The 22500-nt window shown below is 39.9% G+C and overlaps 1 protein-coding gene across 2 annotated transcripts in view; it reads left to right on the top strand.

Annotated features, from left to right (window-relative positions):
• apba2b (amyloid beta (A4) precursor protein-binding, family A, member 2b) overlaps positions 1–22500 on the top strand; it is a 128312-nt gene that overhangs the window by 31874 nt on the left and 73938 nt on the right. For both annotated transcript variants that reach the window (XM_083550105.1, XM_083550107.1), the window contains exon 2: positions 7212–7257. The gene's annotated coding sequence lies outside the window, so the exon portion shown is untranslated. The remainder of the gene's footprint in view (positions 1–7211; positions 7258–22500) is intronic.

The raw sequence follows: 22500 nt of genomic DNA on the forward strand, positions 1-22500 counted from the left end.
ATCTTTATCTGTTTATTATAGTAAAAAGGCGTGGCCTTTGTCTTTATAAGTTATAGCGTAAAAAGTGTGGTCTTTGTTTCTGCCAATCACAGCAATGTAGGCGTGGCCTTTGTTTCCATTAGTTATAGTGAAGAAGGCGTGGCCTTTTTCTGTCAATCACAGCAATGAAGGCGTGGCCTCTGTTTCCGTTAGATATGGTGAAGAAGGCGTGGCCTTTGTTTATGTCAATCACAGCGAATTAGGCGTGGCCTTCGGTGCTGTCAATCACAGCAATGAAGGCATGGCCTTTGTTCCCGTTAGTTTTGGTGAAGAAGGCGTGGCCTTCATCTCTGTCAATCACAGCAATGAAGGCGTGGCCTTTGTTCCCGTTAGTTTTGGTGAAGAAGGCGTGGCCTTCATTTCTGTCAATCACAGCAATGAAGGCATGGCCTTTGTTCCCGTTAGTTTTGGTGAAGAAGGCGTGGCCTTCATTTCTGTCAATCACAGCAATGAAGGCGTGGCCTTTGTTTCTGTCAATCACAGCAAATAAGGCGTGGCTTTCATGTCTGTCAATCACAGCAATGGAGGCGTGGCCTTTGTTTCTGTCAATCACAGTGAATAAGGCGTGGCCTTTGTTCCTGTTAGTTATAGTAAAGAAGGCCCCAGTCACAGAAAGAAGGCGTGGCCTTTGTTCCTGTTAGTTATAGTAACAAAGACTTGGTCCATGTTTCTCAGTCACACTAAAAAAGGCGTGGCGTTTCTCTGATCTTTGTTTCTCTGATCTTTGTGACATTACGCTGTGTGTTAGCTGGTTTATAATGTTTATCATGCTAATCTTTGCAGCAGTAATTCTTGTAGATATTTTAATAAAGATGTATGATATGCAACATTCTCTTCCAGTTCAGGTGCTGCAGTATAGGAAGCTAAGATGCTAAATGTTCCTTTTTTCCTCTTATTCCAGTGATCAGTCACAACTCATCACTATTACATACTAATAGCTGGATGATGGAGCATCTGGTGTACTGATGAGTGCCAGCTTCTCCCTCTGGTTTCCTTCTTCTTCTCCTCCTGTATGCTCAGGTGCTGTGATTCTAAAGAACCTGTACACTAACTCTATTGCTAGGACCTGTGTTCCTTCTTTCCTAATGGAGAAGAGGTGAGGAAGAGTGAGGGATTATAGGATGGATGTGATGGAGTGAGGAGAGGAAAGGAGAGGAGAAAAGGACAATTTTAGTTCTTTGGCAAGGCGCATGGCATCTGCCATTTGTCATGATTTAGACTGGAAATTGCCCTTGGTATGTTTTCCAGATGGCAACTTTCTTCCTGAAAGACTCTGAGGATCCAGCTGGGAAATAGACAGAGAAAAAAAACGAGTGGCTTTTTTTCCTCTCTGTTATGCGGTTCTCTGATTTCGATGCCCGGTGTGTGGTGAGAGAGTGGGCATTGAGCCAGTCCCTGAGCCTAAATCTTCTTGCTTTCATTCATCTCTGGATATCCAGAGATCTCCTGATGCTAGTTTTGTGCTGCTGTGCTGCAGCAGTTGACCCGTGTGTTATTGTTCTCAACTAAGAGACCGTGTCATGCTAAAGATAAACATAAAACCCAATAACAAAGCAGAACATTCAAACACTGTCGTCTCAGTCACGAGGGAAAGGTGTAGAGTTACAGTCTGAATGCATCTTCATGACTCCAAACAAGTTCAAATAGTTGTAGTTATTATGTCCACAAAGATTGTACATAAAGGTTGTGTATTGTGACTTTGCAAAATCAGTGGTTAAGACTCTGGGTTACTGATCAGAAGGTCTGGGGTTCAAGCCCTGGTATCGCCAAGCTGCTACTCTTGGGGCACTTGAGCAAGGCCCTTAACCCTCTGTGCTTTAGGGGTACTGTAACATAGCTGACCCTGCGCTCTGACCTCAACCTCCTAACATACCTGACCTCAACCTCCTAACATACCCTGACCTCAACCTCCTAACATTGCTTTGATGTGTAATGCCGATGTTACTGTATGACCAGATTAAAGATGACCAATGTCGTATTACAAAAGGGGTTAAATACAGCCTGAGAAAATGTGGGCCTTTGTTCCTATTAGTTGCAGTAAAGAAGGTGTGGTGTTACTCACAGTGAAGAAGTTGTTGCCTATGTTTGTGTTAGTCACAGTGAAGAAGGCGTGGCTTTTGTTCATGTTAATTACAGTGAAGAAGGTGTCGCCTTTGTGTTGATCACAGAAAAGAAGGCGTGGCCTTTGTTGGTGTTAATCACAGTGAAGAAGGCGTGGCCTTTGTTGGTGTTAATAACAGCGAAGAAGGCGTGGCCTTTGTTCGTGTTAATCACAGTGAAGAAGGCGTGGCCTTTGTTCGTGTTTATCACAGTGAAGAAGGCGTGGCCTTTGTTTATGTTAATCACAGTGAAGAAGGCGTGACCTTTGTTCATGTTATTTAAAGTGAAGAAGGCGTGACCTTTGTTCATGTTAATCACAGTGAAGAAGGCGTGGCCTTTGTGTTGATCACAGAAAAGAAGGCGTGGCCTTTGTTTATGTTAATCACAGTGAAGAAGGCGTGGCCTTTGTTTATGTTAATCACAGTGAAGAAGGCATGGCCTTCGTTCATGTTAATCACAGTGAAGAAGGTGTGGCCTTTGTTTGTGTTATTTACAGTGAAGAAGGCGTGGCCTTTGTTTATGTTAATCACAGTGAAGAAGGCGTGGCCTTTGTTCGTGTTTATCACAGTGAAGAAGGCGTGGCCTTTGTTTATGTTAATAACAGTGAAGAAGGTGTGGCCTTTGTTCATGTTAATTACAGTGAAGAAGGCGTGGCCTTTGTTCATGTTAATCACAGTGAAGAAGGCGTGGCCTTTGTTTGTGTTAATCACAGTGAAGAAGGCGTGGCCTTTTTTTGTGTATCACAGTGAAGAAGGCGTGGCCTTTGTTCGTGTTTATCACAGTGAAGAAGGCGTGGCCTTTGTTTATGTTAATAACAGTGAAGAAGGTGTGGCCTTTGTTCATGTTAATTACAGTGAAGAAGGCGTGGCCTTTGTTCATGTTAATCACAGTGAAGAAGGCGTGGCCTTTGTTTGTGTTAATCACAGTGAAGAAGGCGTGGCCTTTTTTTGTTAATTACAGTGAAGAAGGCGTGGCCTTTGTTTATGTTAATTACAGTGAAGAAGGCGTGGCCTTTGTTCATGTTAATGACAGTGAAGAAGGCGTGGCCTTTGATTATGTTCATCACAGTGAAGAAGGCGTGGCCTTTGTTCATGTTAATCACAGTGAAGAAGGTGTGGCCTTTGTTTGTGTATCACAGTGAAGAAGGCGTGGCCTTTGTTCGTGTTGATCACAGTGAAGAAGGCGTGGCCTTTGTTCATGTTATTCAAAGTGAAGGTGTGGCCTTTGTTCATGTTAATCACAGTGAAGAAGGCGTGGCCTTTTTTGTTAATTGGATTGAAGAAGGCGTGGCCTTTGTTTATGTTAATTACAGTGAAGAAGGCGTGGCCTTTGTTCATGTTAATGACAGTGAAGAAGGCGTGGCCTTTGATTATGTTCATCACAGTGAAGAAGGCGTGGCCTTTGTTTGTGTATCACAGTGAAGAAGGTGTGGCTTTTGTTCATGTTAATCACAGTGAAGAAGGTGTGGCCTTTGTTCATGTTATTCACAGTGAAGAAGGTGTGGCCTTTGTTCATGTTAATCACAGTGAAGAAGGTGTGGCCTTTGTTCATGTTATTCACAGTGAAGAAGGTGTGGCCTTTGTTCATGTTAATCACAATGAAGAAGGCGTGACCTTTGTTCATGTTATTCAAAGTGAAGAAGGCGTGACCTTTGTTCATGTTATTCAAAGTGAAGAAGGCGTGACCTTTGTTCATGTTAATCACAGTAAAGAAGGCGTGGCCTTTGTGTTGATCACAGAAAAGAAGGCGTGGCCTTTGTTGGTGTTAATCACAGTGAAGAAGGCGTGGCCTTTGTTGGTGTTAATCACAGTGAAGAAGGCGTGGCCTTTGTTCATGTTTATCACAGTGTAGAAGGCATGGCCTTTGTTTGTCAAGCAATGAAGAAGGCGTGGCCTTTGTTCGTGTTCTGTGTAGAAGGCATGGCCTTTGTTTGTGTTGATTACAGTGAAGAAGGCGTGGCCTTTGTTAGTGTTGATCACAGTGTAGAAGGCGTGGCCTTTGTTTGTGTTGATTACAGTGAAGAAGGTGTGGCCTTTGTTCGTGTTGATCACAGTGAAGAAGGCGTGGCCTTTGTTCGTGTTGATCACAGTGTAGAAGGCAGGAGTCGAACGTTCCCGTCATCAAGGTCTTGCAACCAAATAAACCCTGCATTAATGTTCAGAATGTGTCAGAAATTCAGGATGACCATCTCACAGTGTGTTTGCTGCTACGTCTGCTGACTAGCCAAACAAAATGCCACAGGAAATGAAGTATTGCTTGTCATGAAATGGTATTAAAACTTAGACACCATGGAAGCGAAAAGAAATACTGGTATGTCAGATTCCAATAACTGATCTTCATCATCACTGATATTCGGTTTCACTGAATCCCAGGCTTGTGTTTATGTATCAGGTTTTGTTTGCAGAACTGGAATTCCAAGTTGGATTCTTTTCCCCTGTACATGACCCTGGTCCATATTCTCCTCCTCGTCTTCTCTTTTTCTGTACTTACTTGTGTCAGAGCTTAACGTTTAATAGGAATCAACATGGTACAGAATAAAGTATGCACATGTCCTAATCTGTTCATCAGATCAATGGCTGAAATCTCGCAATCTGATGAAGCCATTAGAGATTTTATGTAAATACGTATTCAGACTCAGTGATCAGTAGTGTTGTTGTGGTCAGCACCTTCGGCAGTTTATATGAACTGAAATTCATATTCGGCCCACGTGCAGGAGTTCAAAAGGTTTTTGTTATGGTCCACATATCCTATGATACAGCACCGCCGGAGCAGAAAGGGTTAAGGGCCGTCAACACAGGAACTTGATCTTTCTGATAAACAACCCACAGCATTAACCTTATACCAGATAAAGTTCTCTTCAACTGCTAACCATTTAGTGTTGCTGAGGGAATGATTCCATATGAGCATGAAGGAACCATGAAGATGGATTTGGACTACAATTAATATAAAGAATAGTAATTTTCAGGAGCAGTTTTTTCATTCAACTTTGGCTGTCAAACTAAAAGGTCTCTTAGTTATTAATGGAGGTCGAGGCACCAATAGTTGATCGCTGGAACTATCGGCTATTAGCTAAAATCCATACCGATAGGCTTTGCTTCCAGTCTGCTGTCATAACGAGAGCGGCCTCTAGAGGCGAATCACTGATGCTACGTGCTGTTTGTTTGCGTGCTGCACGAAGAGCGTATATTATATTTATAATATATAAATGATATAATTATGTTTATTGATTTTATATATATATATATATATTTAGCACATTTTAATGATTCAGTATTTTTTAAAATTCTTTTTGATGATTAGTTTTAGAGAGTTTGAGAAGTTAGAATTTTTGCAGAATGCAGAATGGCAGTAAGCCGGTGGAGAGGAAGCGTGCAGGGTGGCATCACACATCCACAGCTGGAGGAACACTTACACTTTAGAGTGCTTCTCGTTTACATTTACGGCATTTTGGCAGACGGATTTATTCAGAGCGACTTACAGTTATCTCAGTTATACAGCTAAGCAATTGAGGGCCTTGCTCAAGGGCCCAGCAGTGATAGTTTGTTGGTGCTGGGAGCTACCACTTCCGAGAGATCTTGAGCGATTGAGATAAAGCAGCATTTTTCCTGTTCGCTCGTCTGAATAAGTCTGTAAATGGATCCAACTGTTGTGTTCTTCTTCCTGCTGCTGAAACGAAAGACAATCTGTTCAGATGGACAAAATGATGCAACAGTAATTAGGCATTCAGACACAGGGGGAAAGTCATGCAGGTCTGCAGGGGATCAGCTCGGCCTTATCACGCCAAAAACATCTGCTCGGTTCGGGTCGTCCCTGCAGGATGACAAACATTAGCGTCGAGGTGAAGGATGAGTGGCAGGTTCCTCAACAGAAGGTCTGGGGTGGGACGGGTCTATCTCATCGTTTTCCTCCAGCTGTGAGAGGAGAATGAGACAGGCGAATGAATTACGGCTTCTATGAGCAAAGTGCTACGTGACCTCACCATGCATCACTACCATGGTGACATGTTACACACATTATCTCTTTAGACATACAGGGATGAGAATGTGTTCCAGACTGAATCTATATGAACCGTGGCTTTGGTAGGAAATACTGCATGCAGGACAGAGCAGGTGCTACAAACATCTAATCTTCTCAGAGGTGCTCAGATCTCACAAAAACAATAAAAAAAAATGTGATAAAAAAAAAAACAGGACAAACAGGATGATATTTTGTCTGAGTTTCTGCTCAGGACCGGAAATATGAGTGTACTAGAGTTCTTTATAACGTCATTAAAACCATATCCATAGCCGTATGGATTAATTACAATTTAATGTCATTTTAAATGTGTCATTTATATGTTATAAAACAAATTTGTTATTTATTATTATTATAATTTTGTAGATTATTTAAACGTTTGATAGCCACATGGATTAACAAAATTAATTAGTTATTATTATTATTATTATTATTATTATTATTATTATTATTATTATTATTATTATTCACTTTTGTGGATTACTTGGTTTCATATCATTTTCATAACTTCAGAGCAATTTAATTTAATTTCATATAATTTAGTTTTATTTTAATTTATAAATTACATGTAATATTATTATTATTTTTTTCACTTTTGTAGTTTTTATTTATTTTATTTGCATTTATTAAAATCAATATTTGTTTAATAATTACTATTATTATTATTATTATTTATTTTTTTTGTTTTATATTATTAGTAGTAGTTGACATCTTTAAAACAGTATATTTGATATATATATTTCATAATTTACATGTAATTATATTTTATTACTCTTATTATTATTATTATTATTAATATTATTATTAATTATTATTATTAATTTGTGGATTATTCGATAGCTATTTGCATGAATTAAATTCTTTTTTCATTTTAATTTAATTGAATTTATAATTTACATATGACAACGTAAACAATAAATGCATTATTTTTATTATTATTATTATTATTATTATTATTATTATTATTATTATTCATAATAAAAATCACTTTGTGACTTGTGGATTAAGATTTTTCTGTAGTTTATCTTTTCTAAAGCAGCTTCTCCTCTATTCTCCAGGTTTAAAGCTGAAAGTCTAAAGACCTGCTTCATCTCATCGCTCTTGGTAAGTGTACGCTGTTTCACATTGGAGCTTTTGATGCGGTTTAAACACACAGATATTGAAGTAGGAGCTCTGGGGTATGGAGCAGTGTTCCTCAGGAAGTTCTGCAGGATTTCGGATTGTCTCGGTTTCAGATTCAGGACATTGTGTGGTTTTAATTATGGATGTATTATTACCAATAATAAGTAATATATCTATTATTGGTCTTGAAGTGTAAGATGATACCAGGAAGGTATCTTTGGGGTTTGAAGGAAAGCCTATTTCTTTTTTTAAATATCTACGTGTCTCGATCTGATTGCGTACCGTTTCATTTTTTTAAATAGAAGATAAAATGTATCCTGTATCCTTTAAGGTCGAGCTGCTGAATGTGGTTTGTTATCAGAAAAGCGTTACTCATAATATTTAGTTTGGTTTTGAAGCTGCGCTGATTTGATTTTTAGGAGGGTTTTGACTCATTTTTTCACAGTTTCAGTCCCTGTTTTGTTTTGTCTTATACACAAATGAATTTCAGTTCAGTAGCATAAGAAGAAGGTGGAGACCAGTTGGTAGTTTGAAGATGAAGAAGGTGGGAGGGGGTGAGGGGAGAGAAAACACAACAGCTGAGCAAACTCCAGACAACTGCCTCTCTCTCAGCAGCAGCAGCCCACCTTCATCAATTATTCAGCCTTTTCTTCACTGCATAATTTATAGCAGTGCTTTTCCACCCGAGTCTTGGACACCTCGGCATCGCACGCTTTAAGTTTTCCTGCACAAAGTCGACTGTTTGTGTGCGACTTTTCAGCTCTGGTGCCTCGATAAGAAACACATGCAAATGCAAAGCAGTGTAACAGTCACCAAACTATTACCAGGTTGGTTCTTTAGAATCAATGATCATGTGGTAGCTTAACGTTCAAGGCATTGAACTCTGGATCGGAAGGTCACAAGATCAAATCCGTGCACTACCAAGCTTCCACTGCTAGGTTCTCGAACAAGGCCCTTAACCTTCAACTGCTCCAGATAAGAGCCTTCTACCAAATACCATTCATGTAAATGTTAATGGTAGGAGAACTTGCTCCAGATCCAGTAGATGGATATCAAGATCTATCACTTAAAACCATGTGCCATGGGGGAAAGTCTTCAGCAATACAAAACGCGAAGACACGGATAACAAGGAAACTAAAGAGAAGTCGCATAACAAAAAAACATAGACAAGCAAAGAGGTTCCTATTCAGTGAGTAGGTTTTTTACAGAAAAAGCTCGAAATAGAGAAAATATTTCTACAGTATATAGATGCCTGAGCATGCATCCTGAGTTTATGCCAGTTCATCTCAGGACACACACACACACACACACACACACACACACACACACACACACACACACACACAGATCGGAGACAAACACTGCAGTGGTGATGTCATCATCAGTTCTGTGTGTTCTCTAATAAAGACTCCACCTCTAAATAATTAGACCGGGTTGTGTGAAAAATGCTAAATATATTACTAAATATATGACCTCATTTTTACATCCTCTGTACAGACGGAATAGTGTCTTGTCTTTATCTTTATTTATTACTTTATTATTAGATTATTCTAGGTTTTAATTTTTACAGAAGAACAGAGCACTGCATCACACACAGGACCTCATACAGTCAGAATGAACGTCATCACTAAAACAAGTTAGCCAATAAACACAATTCAACCGTCTCCTTTCACTGGAGCCACGACTGCACCCCCACATACATCATCTCCAGCAGAAGCACTGAAATTCACCTCATCACATCACCCCGGGGTTTTTACATGAATTACGGTTTTCCTGGGGATTTAAAATAAAGGCAAATTGTGTTTTTGTGTAAATTCTACAGGAAAGAGAAAACAAAAAGAATAAACTGTTCGATAAAAACCTTAACAACTGTTTAAAACTGTATTGTTGACCTTCACTACGACGCCCATCTTTTCTTAAAAAAGTCTCTCGTAAATGTATCTGCGATTTATTTACTTTCTTCTCCTCTGTCAGTTGTTGTGAAATCAAATAAAAATCCATTATAAACACATATTTGTACGCCTGCATCCGAGGGCCTCCGAGTGGCCAAATCACAGTCTGATTGGTCAAAGCAACAACTTTTTTTACAAATATTTTTATTGCACCAGCACACCAGGACAAATACCTTGTGCATGCAAACCATGATACTTGGCAACCACAATTCTCCATAATCGCATGACTTCCAATGTTCAAAGGAGTTCACGTTCCTCTTAAAGTTTACACTCACCAGCGCCGCCCTCCACCCGCCAAATACATATACATTATACTGTATAGTTTTGTACATTACAGTCGTATACATTTCTCTATTTTGCTAAATGATGTACTCTTTAATCAACCTATAAACAAATGACAGTATCCCATAATTATCACAAATCTTTAACTGGCTCATCACAACACATCTCCAAGGTAAGTCAGGAATCATCTGTGTTGGAAATTAATATTAATGTTATCACTTAGTTGGGTATTGGACTTGGATCAGAAGGTCATGAGTTTAAATCCCAGCCACACAAAGCTGCCTGGGCCCCTGAGCAAGGCCCTTAACCTTATAGCTGCTTAGATGTATAAATGAGATAAATGTTGCTCTTTTGATCAGAAGGTCATCAGTTCAGAACCCCAGCACCACTGTTAGGTCCTTGAGCAGACCCTTAACCCTCAAGTGCTCAGTGTATAAATGAATCGATGCAAATGTGTGAGACAGTTCTGAATAAACTTCCTTCATTAATAGGAACATATATATTTAATTTATATGTTTGTTTGTTGAGTTCAAGTTTCTTCAGCATGTTTGTTTAATTAATTAATTCAGATCAGGTCGTTCATTCAGTTGTTTAGTGTGTTTAATTAGTTAGTTTGTTTATTCAGCACGTTTGTTTACTTCGTTCTTTATTTCCTAGGTATTGTGCAGTATTAGAAAATAATATCTCAGTGCTTCTGTCATTCTGTAGGTAGAGATCACATGGTAGAACATCCACAGTCTAGTTTTTTAGAACGCTTTTAAAGCCAGTAATCAGCAATCAGTCATGAACCTGATGAGAGCAAGACAGACAAAAATCTTCCCCAAACCAGGAGGGGATTTTAGGGTTTTTCTCTGGTTTTGATGTTGCCGCCTATTTCAGTCTGCAGTATTTTAAATACAATAAAAAGCAATGTCTTGATTACAAAGAGCTCAGATAATAAAAGCTAAATCCAACTGATTTTAACTCCATTCACTCCACAGTCCTCATGATTTCATCACCATCACCATCTGGGTTTCACAACAGCAGTGAGATGTATGTTGCTTACAGGTGAACATAAACTGTCCTTTCACTCACATTTCATTACAGCTTCATTTATAAGTGCAGCATTTACATCAAATTCTGAGCCAATCCGCTGCTGCTGCTTCTGCTTCTGCTTCTGCTGCTGCTTCTGCTTCTGCTGTTCTGCTTCTGCTTCTGCTGCTGCTTCTGCTTCTGCTGCTGCTTCTGCTGCTGCTTCTGCTTCTGCTGTTCTGCTTCTGCTTCTGCTGCTGCTTCTGCTTCTGCTTCTGCTTCTGCTGCTGCTTCTGCTTCTGCTTCTGCTTCTGCTTCTGCTGTTCTGCTTCTGCTTCTGCTTCTGCTGCTGCTTCTGCTTCTGCTTCTGCTTCTGCTGCTGCTTCTGCTTCTGCTGTTCTGCTTCTGCTTCTGCTTCTGCTGCTGCTTCTGCTTCTGCTTCTGCTGCTGCTCAACATGGAAAACAGATGTGTGTGTAACATAAAATAACAGCTCGAGTCTGGAGGTGTCTCCAGTCTCACACAATGCTGCAGGTATCAGAAAAACCACCCAAGCTGCATTTCAATGTCCGAAGCGTAAATCAGTCTGGAACTTTTCTTGTAAATTTGACAAGTGATGGGCAGATTTCATACACTTCAGCTAGAATCACTGAAACACTTGTGTAAATGTAAAATCTGATTTTGTCCAGCTGGAAAGTTCTGCAGCAGACAGATTCTTTCAGATTCACCTTCATTTCACATCCCAAGGAAAACCGTGATGCACAGAAACAAATGTACAAAAATGCAGGGGGTGAAGTGAGGAGGTGAATATCGGTGCTTCTGCTGGAGATGATGTATGTGGAGGTGCAGTCGTGGCTCCAGTGAAAGGAGACGTGTTAAATTGTGTTTATTGGGTTTTTTGCTTTAGTGGTGACGTTCATTCTGACTGTATGAGATCCTGTGTGTGATGCAGTGCTCTGTTCTACTGCACTTCTGTATAATACTGGTGGGTTCTATACACGTGGCATCTTAGTGATGGGATTAGGAGGTGGATTGAATCAGGTAGAACATCACTGAATGCCTTGGTGTGAAATGTACAGCTGGAAACAGATAATATATACTCTTTACTCTCTGACTATAAGTGCTCATGGGTAGTTCTCTGAGCTGTCGGATCACTGGAACATTCACTGAAACAGTCGGTTAACCCGAAGCAGTGATCCGTTAGAAATGGTGGATGGAGTAATTAGTTCCAGCCATGTGGGAAAAGTCATTATTAAAAAAATCCTCCTTTTGATTAGTCTGTAAAATCCTCCAGACACATAAAAAAAAAATTCCAGCCCAGATGCTCATGATTACTACCGACATGGCAAGACTTACTACAACATGTGAACTCTTTATAAGGGTGTTATAAATAACTACGTCTTCTGTATTAGAGCCTGAAGTAGATCATTTTTATAAAACTTGGACCTGGATCTCAGCTGCTCCATCAAACTCAGCTACGAATAATTATGTGCCTTTAAGTTCAGGCCCTGAATAAGCAGAAGCCACATGACGGTATACTGACAGTGTGCTTATATGAAGGATAACATTCCTCGTTCTTCTTCATCCCCTAATCCTTTTCACTGTGCAGTCAATCATGAACCTGGCTGATGGCAAAACAGGAAGAAACGAGAGTTGAAATCAGGATTCGCTGACTTATAAAGGATTATGGGGCATTTATGGTTTTCAGATATTACCCCCATTACCCCCGTCTTTTGTCTTTTCGTTTAGTTTGATCATATGTTTCTTTATTGGTACAAACAATTAAACAAACTAACGAAAAACAACTAACCGAAATATTAAATATTAAACAAATGAAAAAATAAATAAACAAACTGAACCATTGAACAAACTTAAAGAGCAAATGAACTAAACAAGTGAATTAATTATGGCTGTCAATCAATTAAAATATTTAATCACAATTAATCGCATGATTGTCGTGAGTTAACTTCTGATTTATCGCAAATTAATCGCACATTTCCATCTGTTCTAAATATATCTCAAATGAACACTTTTAAATTTTTTTATACTCTAATCAACATAAACAAATATCAATGCTTTCTGCAAATGTATGTTTATTATTAGTGAAACCGAACTCAACATAGAGCATGAAGACTACATGAGCATGAAGGCTACATGAGCATGAAGGCTACATTTCTTGTAAATGTTTTAAAGTAATTTTGGTGTTTTAAATGATGCAAATCATCAGGACACTAAATGGAACTTTTTATATGTTTCCACACGGACGGTTTTAATTGCCGGATCTGTGCATCATGCCGGACTTTGGTGCTGATTTTAGACTTCAGTTAAACAAATGTTGTGATTAAAACCATTTTTTCAGGGGAATTATTATTATATTTTTTTTTATCTGAGTCGTGAATAAACGTGTGTCGCATTAAAGGTTAAAATTTCGTCTTTTATATTTATTTATTAATATTTGTAAGAAATACGGTAAAATAGAAGTGCATGCTGCGCTAATCGCGCGTTAATAAAATTAGCGCCCTTAAAATGATTTAGCGTTAATGTGTCATTAACACGTTTGTTTTGACAGAACTAGAATAAACAAATTCAACAACTAAAATAAAATAAAAAAATAATACAAAAAAAGAACAGAAAGAACAAATTGATTGAACAACTGAGTAAATAAAGTGAATAAATAAAGAAACGAAAGGAGCACATGAATCATTGCAGTTTTCACTTTTTGGAATGATGCAGTCACCATTGTTCCAAGTTTTTTTTTATTTTAAAAAGTTAAACCAGAAATGTACCAAATTTAGAGAAAACAGTGTGTCTGTTCAGCACAGGGCAAACTTACGCTTCCATACATTTCTGTGATGTGGGATAATGTCTAAGCTCCAGAAATGTTCCAGAATCCTTTAATAAGTCGAAGAATTCGGATTTCAATTCCATTTTGTTTCCTCTGTTTTGCCCTCAGCCAGGTTCATGATTGACTGCACAGCGAAGAGGATTAAGGGATGAAAAAGAGCGAGGAGGTGTTTGGTAGCATGGCTGGTGTGGGGTATAACGGACAGGGTGTTGCTCTTTAGAAACCTGTTAACTCAGATAGCTTTGGCAACAGCGTACGCACTATTATAATCTCCCTTCTAATATATGCCATTCATGTGCTTTACGCAGATAGAGAAGTGAAGACAGCAGCGGGGGGGCACTTCGTCCCTTCACATCTCTTAATAATCCACTAGCATTCCAGCTCTGCTCCAATATACACGTCTGACACACCAGTCCACATGTTCTCCAGGTGTTTATCCAGGACTCAGTGCTCTTTACAGGACTCACTAATAGAAGAAGCAATGCACAGACTTGCTTATTAAATCACCTGCAATTGTGAAGAGCTGGAGGATAAAGTGATGAAATGCTTCTTGGAGTAATGATACGCTCAGGATCCTAATCCTCCATGCAGATTCAGCTTCAGAAGAACACGAGTTCTTGCATGTTCTTATATACAAGAGAATTCAGTTTCTTGCCCCAATCTGGTGCTATTGAGGAGCGATGATGCTCAGTCACACTGGCAATGTATAATGCTTTATTCATGCAGTTCTGCTCAGGTTGTGTGTGTGTGTGTGTGTGTGTGTGTGTGTGTGTGTGTGTGTGTGTGTGTGTGTGTGTGTGTGTGTGTGTGTGTGTGTGTGTGTGTGTGTGTTCTGGCATACGATCATATTCTTGTTCAAAGTCATTTGGGTAATTTAGCAACAAATGTCACTGGAAATGAATCAGATCTAGAGAAAACCTTCTCCAGAGTGCTCTGGACCTCAGACTGGGCGGAAGGTTTACCTTCCAACAAGACAATGACCCTAAGCACACAGCTAAAATAACGAAGGAGTGGCTTCACAACAACTCCGTGACTGTTCTTGAATGTCCCAGCCAGAGCAATGACTTAAACCCAATTGAGCATCTCTGGAGAGACCTAAAAATAGCTGTCCACCAACGTTTACCGTCCAACCTGACAGAACTGGAGAGGACCTGCAAGGAGGAATGGCAGAGGATCCCTGAATCCAGGTGTGAAAGACTTGTTGCATTTTTCCCAAAAAGACTCCTGGCTGTATTAGATCAAAAGGGGGCTTCTACTAAATACTGAGCAAAGGGTCTGAATACTTAGGACCATGTGATATTTCAGTTTTTCTTTTTTAATAAATCTGCAACAATGTCAACAATTCTGTGTTTTTCTGTCAATATAGGGTGCTGTGTGTACATTCATGAGGAAAAGAAATGAACTTAAATGATTTTAGCAAATGGCTGCAAAATAAAAAAAAATTAAAAAATTTAAGGGGGTCTGAATACTTTCCGTACCCACTGTACACAGGTGTGGAACAAAATTTCTGCTAAATCAGTAAAATTGATCATCTTCTGTCTCGCTAAAGCATGGGTGATCGTGATCGAGCCTTGCAGATGTTCAATGCGCTTTTTTTAAAATCACATCCCACATGTAGTCTTCATTTGCTCTTATAATAACCTCCTCTGTTCTGGGAAGATGCTCCACCAGATTTTGTGGATATTTGTGAGATTTCATTCAGCCATAAGAGCAGTAGTAAAGCGAGGTACTGGTGGAGGTGAGAAGGTGAGGAGGTGTGGGGTGCAGTCAGCGTTCACATTTATAATGTTCAATAGGGTTGGAGCTCTGTAGCTGAAGATCTTCCACTCCAACCCATGTAGAGCAGATCTTCATGGATCTGGCTTTTTGCACAGGTGTCATGCTGGAACAGATTTGGGTCTCCTAGTTGAAGTGAAGGCAACTGTGGAATGGGAAAGTGATATCTCAATGGTTAAGGCTCTGGGTTACTGATCAGAAGGTCAGGGGTTCAGGGCTCTTGGGTCCTTGAGCAAGTTCCTTAAACCCTTTGTGATCCAAGGGCTCCTGCACACTGCTGAGAACTTCACTGTGCTGTAATGTACATGAGGCAAATCAAAAGCCCCTTCAACTTTTTATTACTGTGGTGATGAGTGAACAAATGAATTATATGAATAAATAAAAGAATAAATTAAATGAATGAAAGGACGAAATGAGCAAACTAAATAAACAAACAAGCAAACAACACAAATAAGAAAACGAATGGACTGAACAAATAATTTAACAAACAAACTAAACAAAACTAAACCAACAGCCAAACAAACTAAATGAACGAAAGAGGGAACTGAAAGAATGCATGAATTACCAAACAGTTTAATAAATGGATGGTCAAAGAGAATAAATAAACGAGTGAAAGAATGAAACAAATGAACGAAGTAATGTAACAAAACAAGCAGATGAACAAAGTAAACAAATTAAATAACCAATCAAACAAATGAGTGAAAAAAACCCAATTGAACAATTGAGAGAATTGAACGAATGAATGAACGCGTGAATAAATTAAACTAAACAAAAAAAGAACAAACAAGCTAATTAGAGGATTCGTTTTTCTGTTTCGTTTGTTTAATTGCAAAGGAGTCGTTTTTGTTTTTCAGGAAGTCAGACTTACGTTGGTTTAAACAACCCATTTATTTATTTATTTATTTATTTGGAAATTTTATTGAAAGAATTTAGATATAAAAATATAGAAAGCAAAAATAGTGTGACCAGTCCGGATTGTCCAGACGTTCTATTATTCTATTATTATATACACTATTGTATACTATTCATCCTGGAAGCCTGGTTGCTATCAGACTCCATGAACTGCTCCGATTTCTGCATCCAATCCCCTATTTTTCTAAAATCCTCAAATCTCAAAAGACTCCCAACTCATTTCCATAGCTATAGAGGTTATTGTCACGATGACTAATTTGCTGGCCGGCGCTGATAGAAGCGTCGAGTCCGGATGCCATTTCTGCTGCTGCTTTTTTTTTTTCTTCTGTGATTTCCTCTGAGCTGAAATAAACCAGGGGCATGTGGAGAAAAGCGCTCAGTGTTGTGATGATGGAAGGTCGTGTTTCTACCTCTTTCTCTGGCCTCTCGCTCCCCACCAGAGATTCTGACATTCTCGCAGCTTCTGGGCAGCTTACAGTGTGACCATAACCTGATCAACTGCATGGAACACATCACTAAACACAGCAGACGAGGGCAGGTACCAGGGCTTTTTAACATGGATTTGCCACCACCAAGTCCAGATCTTAACTCCATTGAGAAGCTTTGGGGTGTGCTGGAGAAGAATTTATACAGCTGGAGAAGATTTTCTAATATTTAATACAAGATGATGATGCCACGGCGAATGTGTGTCGTAACCAAAGCAAAAGGCGTTCCAGTGTAAAAGAGCATGTGCATAAATTTGATCAGTGGTAAAGTAGGACAAACTGCCTAATTCTGTCCCAACAAATGGGACAATATGGAAAAATATTGTTAATATTCAGTGACTTTTCAGTAAGCGCTTTCTCCTGGGCTGTGGATCAGGAGCCGGGGAGGTGGTAGCTCAGTGGTTGAGGCTCTGGGCTAATGTAAGAATGCTGAAGGTTGAGAACCAACAAACCGGGCAATGCAGTTCCGGCAAACTGAAAGTGTGGAATGCCAAAGGGGTCAGAACCTCACATTCATGAGGCATAATGGCGGGATGGATGTCTGGGACTCCACAGCACGGGAGAATGGTGACAACCCTAAAGAGTGGGCACCAAGGAACCAGGAAGAAGTTATCCCTGATCCTAATCACATATCCATCATTGTAACAAAATGGCAGCTACAATGAATATAACGATGAAAGCGTAAATATATGTGACATCAGACAGGAGTCTGGTTCAGAGCCGGGTTCAGAATGGATAAAACTTGTTGATGTCTATAAGAGATTTTCTTCTGGAATAGAAAAAAGAGGAGAGAAGCAGAGAGAGCTTTTGATATGGAAATCCTTGTGGCGTGTGCAGAGACGGATCTCTGCTAGTTCGTTCAAAATATGAAGAGTTTTATAGATGGAGAAGAGCGACTTAGATTCATGGCAAAAGTTTGTAGACTCCCGACCATAATATTGGTACGAACATCCCATTCCACATTCAGTCCCTACATGCTCTTCTAATAATCTCCACTCTTCTGAGAAGGTGTTCCTTTGGAGATTTGTGCTCATTCAGAAACACGAGGGTGTTTGTAAAGTCAGGTACAGAGTGGGAAAGAATGATTTGATCCCTGATGATTTTGAGTTTACCCCCTTACAAAGCAATAAAAAGTCTAGAATTGTTATGGTGGGTTTATTTTAACAGGGAGAGAGAATATAAAAAAATCCATAACAAAACATTAAATAAGGTTATCAATTAATTTGTATTTGATCGAGTAAAATATGTATTTGTTCTCGTACCAAATTAGCAAGAATTCTGACTCCCACAGACCCAAATGAACTCTGTACCCTTAGGAAAGTGCTTTTTCTCAGAATCAGGATCATCCTCAACCCCATGAGGTGAGATTCTGCATGGAGCTCCAGATCAAGGTTGATTGACTGATCTTGTATTGTTTCCATTCTCGAATTATCGCTCCAACACTGGTCTCTTTCTCACAAGCTTCCTGCTGATGGTCTTGTAGCCCATTCCAGCCTTGTGCAGGTCTACAGTCTCGTCCCTGACGTCCTCTGACAGCTCTTTGGTCTCGTCCATGGTGGTAAAGGGGTTTAAATGGAAGAGGTTGATTCTGTGACTGGTGTCTTTTAAACACATAATAAGTTGATATTAGGAGAACTTTCCTAAAGGTACAGGACTCATTTGGGTCTGTGGGAGTCAGAATTCTTTTTCTTTTTCTATTCAAATACGAATTCATTTATAACCTTATATAAAGTTTGTTATGGATTTTTTTATTCTGCTTCTCTGTTAAAATAAACCCACCATAATAATCCTAGACGTTTTATTTCTTTGTAAGAACCAGCAGGGGATCGAATAATTATTTCCCCCACTGTACTGGTGGAGGTGAGAAGGTGAGGAGGCCTGGGGTGCAGTCAGCGTCCACATTCATCTTGTTTAATAGTGTTGAGGTCTACAGCAGGGGATCTTCCACTTCTAAACCAATGTAAAGCAGATCTTCATGAAGCAGGTTTTGTGCACAGGGGCAATGTCATGCTGGAACAGGTCTCCTAGTTCAAGTGAAGGAAAATTTCATGTCAGTGCAAACAATATACCATTAAATGATTCTAAAATACAGAAATGATCCCAGATGAATGAATGAGACAGAGGTGATGGTGGTGAGGAAAAAAACAGACACTGGATATTGTGATTAGTAAAGACAATCTAACAATCTAACACTCAGCGTCTATGGGCATTAATCCATATATATACAGTACAAGAGAGAAGTCCAGATTAAACTGATGTATAAATGAAACCGGGACACGGAGAGAAAGAAAAGACACAGGAAGAGTAGATCATATTGAGAAATAGACGAATAGCCCTGGTAGACTAGCTGTGGTTTATAGCTTCTGTTCTGACTGTTCTGCAATATTTCACAGACCTCCAGGGCATGTTCCTCACTCCATTCTTCTCTCTTTTCAATTTCTGTTTTGAGCTTACTGTCTCCTTCTCTCCTGTTCACTGCCATGTGTGTTTATATCTGTCTCTGTTATATCTCCATCTATCTGTCTATCTACCACAATTACACACACACACACACACACACACACACACACACACACACACACACACACACACACACACACACACACACCTGACTTTTGTCCCTTGATGTTACCAAGCCATTATCTTGGCATTCTGATTAATATTTTACATTTACATTTATGGCATTTGGCAGACGCCCAGAGTGACGTACAGTCATCTCAATTATACAGCTAAACAATTAAGGGGTTAAGGGCCTTGCTCAAGGGCCCAGCATTTGCAATTTGTTGGTACTGGAATGTGAACCCATGGCCTACAGATTAGTCCAACATTATATACCTTCCCTGACATATATCTCATTACAAAGCTCTTATTTTGATGATTAATTGGACAAGATTGACCCTCAGTATAAACGAGCTGCGTTAATTATTTACTGCATTTGGCAGACGCAGTTATTAGAATCAGAATACTTTTTTACTCTTGTAGAAAAATTGTTGGGTTGCAGTTTCTCACAGTAAAATTAAAGTCAAGATTAAAGTAAAATGAATAAAAAAAGAAAGAAATGTAAAATATTAAAGTTAAATATTGAGGCAGAAAAACAGAGGGCAGAAAAGTCAGACTACATACAGTGACAGTTATACAAGTTATTGCGCATGTAACTAATTATTATTATTATTATTATTGTTATTATTATTATTATCATTATTATTATTATTATTATTATTGCACTGAAATTAACATAATTGCCCAAAATATTAACATTATTATAAAATCCTGAAACACTCAAACTAGCACTTTTATTTCTGTTTTGTTTTGTCTTTGTTTATATTTTAAAAAGAAACAAACAGTAAAAATTGAGAGTTTTAGGCTGATGGTATCTAAAGTTTGTAATCTAGTGAACTAGTGTTGATTTATTCATTTATAAAGACAAAGCAATTTTTGTACGTCGCTCCAGATAAGGGCTTCTGCTGAATACCGTAAATGTAATTATATGAGTTTGGCATGAGAAGCTATAACTATAACTATAACTATATATATACTTTCTGCCACCACTGGTTATCCTATCAACTTCGAGGAGTCCAAGTTGTAGCTCTGTGTTGTGTGTGTAGCTCTGTGGTGTGTGTGTAGCTCTGTGGTGTGTGTGTAGCTCTGTGGTGTGTGTGTAGCTCTGTGTTGTGTGTGTGTAGCTCTGTGTTGTGTGTGTAGCTCTGTGTTGTGTGTGTGTAGCTCTGTGGTGTGTATTTAGCTCTGTGTTGTGTGTGTAGCTCTGTGTTGTGTGTGTGTGTGTAGCTCTGTGGTGTGTGTGTAGCTCTGTGTTGTGTGTGTAGCTCTGTGGTGTGTGTGTAGCTCTGTGGTGTGAATGTAGCTCTGTGGTGTGTGTGTAGCTCTGTGGTGTGTGTGGTAGCTCTGTGTTGTGTGTGTAGCTCTGTGTTGTGTGTGTAGCTCTGTGGTGTGTGTGTAGCTCTGTGGTGTGTGTGGTAGCTCTGTGTTGTGTGTGTAGCTCTGTGGTGTGTGTGTAGCTTTGTGGTGTGTGTGTAGCTCTGTGGTGTGTGTGTGTAGCTCTGTGGTGTGTGTGTGTGTGTGTGTGTGTAGCTCTGTGGTGTGTGTGTGTAGCTCTGTGGTGTGTGTGTAGCTCTGTGTTGTGTGTGTAGCTCTGTGGTGTGTGTGTGTAGCTCTGTGTTGTGTGTGTAGCTCTGTGTTGTGTGTGTAGCTCTGTGGTGTGTGTGTGTAGCTCTGTGGTGTGTGTGTAGCTCTGTGTTGTGTGTAGCTCTGTGTTGTGTGTGTAGCTCTGTGGTGTGTGTGTAGCTCTGTGTTGTGTGTGTGTAGCTCTGTGGTGTGTGTGTAGCTCTGTGTTGTGTGTAGCTCTGTGTTGTGTGTGTAGCTCTGTGTTGTGTGTGTAGCTCTGTGGTGTGTGTGTAGCTCTGTGTTGTGTGTGTGTAGCTCTGTGGTGTGTGTGTAGCTCTGTGGTGTGTGTGTAGCTCTGTGGTGTGTGTGTGTAGCTCTGTGTTGTGTGTGTAGCTCTGTGGTGTGTGTGTAGCTCTGTGTTGTGTGTGTAGCTCTGTGATGTGTGTGTAGCTCTGTGTTGTGTGTGTAGCTCTGTGGTGTGTGTGTAGCTCTGTGGTGTGTGTGTAGCTCTGTGTTGTGTGTGTAGCTCTGTGGTGTGTGTGTAGCTCTTTGGTGTGTGTGTGTAGCTCTGTGGTGTGTGTGTAGCTCTGTGTTGTGTGTGTAGCTCTGTGGTGTGTGTGTAGCTCTGTGTTGTGTGTGTAGCTCTGTGGTGTGTGTGTGTAGCTCTGTGGTGTGTGTGTAGCTCTGTGTTGTGTGTGTAGCTCTGTGGTGTGTGTGTAGCTCTGTGGTGTGTATGTAGCTCTGTGGTGTGTGTGTAGCTCTGTGTTGTGTGTGTAGCTCTGTGGTGTGTGTAGCTCTGGAGGGTTCTGGAGGAACGTTGTCTCATGACAATAAAAGCTTCTTGAATCGACTCTGCATAGTGAAGCAGCTGTTTAACCCTCAGATGGAGGAGTTTCTCAGTTTGATGGCCGCATGCAGAAATGATCTTCTGCGCTGCATCGTGGTTGTATGAGTCCATCACTGACCATGCTCCTCAGACTGACCAGTGTTTTATGTAATGAGTGGGAGAAGTTATCCAAGATGGAATATATTTCGGACAGCATCTCTTTTCAGACTATCGTCAGAGAGTCCAGCTCCTTATCCAGAGCGACTTACCATGATCTCTTTTTCATACACTTCCACTGGGATTTAAACTCACAACATGCTGACCCAAAGTCCAACACCTCAACCACTGAGCTGCCACTTCCCATAAAGAAGGCAAGACTTCACACAGGATGAGTTCAATCCCACCCACACATGCTTCTGCTGCATTACTGTTCTCAAAGCCCACCCTAAATCTCTGGCTTACGAAGCTGCTGCTTTATCCAGAAGAGCACAGGGGCTTAGAATGATTCAGTCAGTGGAAGACGTGAATAATAATAAGAACACAAATGTTTGTGTGTGTGTGTGTGGCATAACACCCATAACAACGTTAAAGCCCTTATAATGAAAAATAAAAGAAATATGTAGTAGCAGCTCATGTGAGCTTTTATGGCTTTTTATTTGGCTTTAAGTGGAAAGGATGGTAGTTAGGAGGTTAAGGCACCAGAAGATCACAGGTTCAAATCCCACCCCCACCAAGCTGCTACTGTTGTACTTTCTTAACCCTCAGTTGGTCAGCTGTAAGTCGCTCTGGATCAAGGCATCTGCCGTTAATGTAGTTATTTCTTCTAAAAGCAAAACCTCACCTGCATACTGAAGTAGTGAGTTTGTGAACATGGTGAACGTGCTGCGTCAGATGATTCCGCTCTGATCTTGGGTTTAATTCATATGAATGTCATCATTTTTCTTTGTTAACAAACTGGAGGAAATGAGGTGTTTCAGGCTGCCTGTAGATGTTTATATACATGCAGCTCTGCACA

This window comes from Silurus aristotelis (assembly GCF_946808225.1).
Source record: "Silurus aristotelis genome assembly, chromosome: 9".
NCBI classification, from domain to species: domain Eukaryota; kingdom Metazoa; phylum Chordata; class Actinopteri; order Siluriformes; family Siluridae; genus Silurus; species Silurus aristotelis.